The following is a 2903-nucleotide window of genomic DNA, read 5'->3' on the forward strand; positions in this document are numbered from 1 at the left end:
GGGGGGGGAAGGAGGGAGGAGAAAGGACTCGGCCGCTCTCCAGCCGAGCAGAGGAAAGCGGTAGCTGTGAGAACAGGTTGATGGAGCTCAAGGCATGTTTCAATGGAGCTATATTTATGCTACACTCGCTGGCGACATGATTTGCTGTGGGTTTCATCCAGCTCTCCCCTTCCCCCACAAAAATGCAGGATGCTCATGCTGCTCAGGACTGATGTAAATCCTGGTAAACAAGTTCGGGCTTATTTTTGAAACGAAACCACTTTCAAGCTTAGATTTCCCGAGCTCAGCCCTGACAGGAGAAGGGGCAGCATCCACCAGCCCCTCGAGGCCAGTGTGACCGGTGAGGGAGCCCTCACCAGACCTGGTGCTTGGACCCTGCTTGGGAAATTCAGCTGCTGAGGGCTGACATCCAGGAGAGAGCCAGGCTGAGGGCTCGAAGCAAGGCAAACCTGTCCCCGAGCCCCTGGGCTTGGCGAGGCCTTCGCAGCCGCCCCGTGCCATGCCCAGGGCGGTGCGCCGGCACGCCGTGGCACTGACTCCAGCTATGGCCGTTCATCCTGCCTCTCCTCGTCTCCGGACTAAACGAGCACACAGAGCGGCCTGGAGCGAGGCAGCTTGAAATGACTCCAGGAAATCCGGAGGGGGAGAGGAGTCGCTCCTGCCTGCTGGCTCCTATATACGTGGCTGGGAGCGCAGAGCTCGGGGCTGCCGGCGCATCGCTGCCAGCTCCGCTCCGGCAGCCGCGGTGCAGCCAACATGCCAGCACGGGCCAGTGTCCCACCTCCCCGTGCCAGGGGGTGGCCGTGGGGTCCCCCGATGAAACCTCGCTGCGTCCCCACCTTGCAGTGAGGAGGAGACGTCTCACCCGGCAGACAAAGAGGGCACAGTTTGCTCCGAGGCAGCGGCTGCCCTGCCACCGAGGCACGCTGGCAGGCTGCTCGTGCTGGAAAAAACCGAGGGATTGAGGTGGCAGCAGGCAGGCATGGCTCCCTCGCTTTCGCCATCTCTCCCTCCTTCCCCCTCCGCGTGCTCGCACAGCCGAGGGGCAGATGAGACGTGGTCCTCCGGGATGCTGTGTGCGACGGGGGAGCTTGGCAATCACGGAGGAGTTTCTTCTCCTCCTTCCTCCTGCTCCAGGGCACTCTGCCTGCTGACATACCAGAGCCACCCTGCTCCACGCAGGGGCTTCTCCACCCATGCAGAGCAGCTTGGCAGCCCCTTCCCGTGGGGGCCCCTCCGTGCGGGGCAGGACCGATTCATGGGGTCCCTCCGGCTTGTCTAGTGACCCCCTTCAACATATTGGTGACCCTGGAGCCTGTCCTCAGCTGACACTGCTGCCCCCTCTTCATTTGAAGGCTGCTGTTCCCCTCCCCAGTGGGTTCCAACCCTGGTTTTGGGGTGGGATCTGAGCTGAATGTGCCGGCCGCGAGATCCATGTCATCTCCTGGTGCCCACGTCCTGTGCCAGAGGCTGCCGGGCTAACGGGGTCAGCTCCTCACCCCGAGAGGGAGCAGCTTCTGGAACAAGGGGCTTCGCAATCTGTGGCCATCCATGGACTTGGCCCATTGCTGCTGTGCCAGGTGTGAAACCAGCTCCCCCTTCCCCTGCAGATGGGACGGGCAGAGCTGTGCTGGGCAGGGAGCAGGCACTGCCCGCACCTGGGTGTCGGTGGCTGTAGGTGTCCAGCCCCCAGCCAAGTGGGCAAAGAGCTGCCAGAGGGGCAAGAGATGTGGGCAGCAGGAGAAGGCTTCCCCGCCACCGCGGCTCGGGAGCGTTGGCTTTCAAGCTGTGCCACCCGTGTCGCTGGCATGTGCTTCGCGTGGCAGCTGCCCGCCCGCCGAGGCAAGGGTATGGAAATCAGGCTTAAAAAAAAAAAAAAAATCATAATAAATATAGAGACAGACTTACCAAGCTAAGAACCTCCTTTCCAAAGCCTCGCTGCTCTTCTCCGGGATCTCCCGTGTGTCGAGCAGCATGTGAGTGCGTCTCCTGATTTGCAAAGGCTGGTGCCCGCCCTAGATCCCAGATCAAATATTGTGTTTGCAGGTCACGGGCTCGGCAGGTTTTTTGGGGAGTGACCTCCCAGCAGCAGCCAGTTTGCAGGAGAGACTGAAGAGACCCTAATGCTGCCTGGCGTTATAAATAACCTGCTTTTTCTTTCCTCCCTCTCTCTCTCTCTCTCTCTCTCTCTCTCTCTCTCCCTCCCGTCTTTTCTCATAGGAGTGTTGGCACTTTTCAGGCTCTCTCTGTTTAACGAGTTAGTGGAATCGGGGATGTTGTTTTTAAAAGGGCTGTTGTTAGGTCTCCTGTGTTTCTCATCAGGAAGCGATGAGGAGGCCTCTGGCCAGATTAAAATATATCTGATTTTGAGGCGCTGAGGATGTGATTCTTGGGGAGAAGCGAGAAATTATCTTTAACTTTTGCAATAGGAGGAGAAGAGACCTTAGTGCCTGCTCTGTCTGCAGCCTGGGATTCTTCCCCAGGAAGCCTCAGTTTATGCAGTCCTGCTATTAAATATTTAGGATAAACATTTCCATGAACGATAAGGCTGCAGCATCCAAGGTAAACAAATTGCCTACCAAAGGGCCACTGTGACAGCGGGAATTTGCCTTCAGCTTGGCAGGAGAGAAATGCCAAGCTGGCATTTCTGCAGGCTGTGCCCATCTGCCTGGGATGGGGGGGGGTCATCGTCCCCCTCCGGGGCTGACCTGGCGGTGGGTGCGGGGGGACGGGGCAGGGGTGTTGCGGGTGCTGAGGGTGACCCATGCTTGGGCAGAGACACAAGAGCTCACAGCCCTCCCTGCCACAAGGCTCATCACCTCCCAGTGCCAGCCTTGCCTTGGGGGGTCCTGCAAAGAGGGGGAGCAGTGGGCGCTGTCACAGCCCCCCCCCCCCCCCCCCCC

General features: G+C 59.5%; 1 protein-coding gene across 1 annotated transcript in view; it reads right to left on the bottom strand.

Moving 5' to 3' along the window:
* FMOD (fibromodulin) overlaps positions 1-2350 on the bottom strand; it is a 7212-nt gene extending 4862 nt beyond the window's left edge. Inside the window, exon 1 of the mRNA XM_026864169.1 lies at positions 1909-2350. The gene's annotated coding sequence lies outside the window, so the exon portion shown is untranslated. The remainder of the gene's footprint in view (positions 1-1908) is intronic.
* Between the last annotated feature and the right edge of the window lie 553 nt (positions 2351-2903).

This window comes from Athene cunicularia (genome assembly GCF_003259725.1).
Source record: "Athene cunicularia isolate RWA chromosome 26 unlocalized genomic scaffold, athCun1 chr26_part1, whole genome shotgun sequence".
Classification (NCBI taxonomy): domain Eukaryota; kingdom Metazoa; phylum Chordata; class Aves; order Strigiformes; family Strigidae; genus Athene; species Athene cunicularia.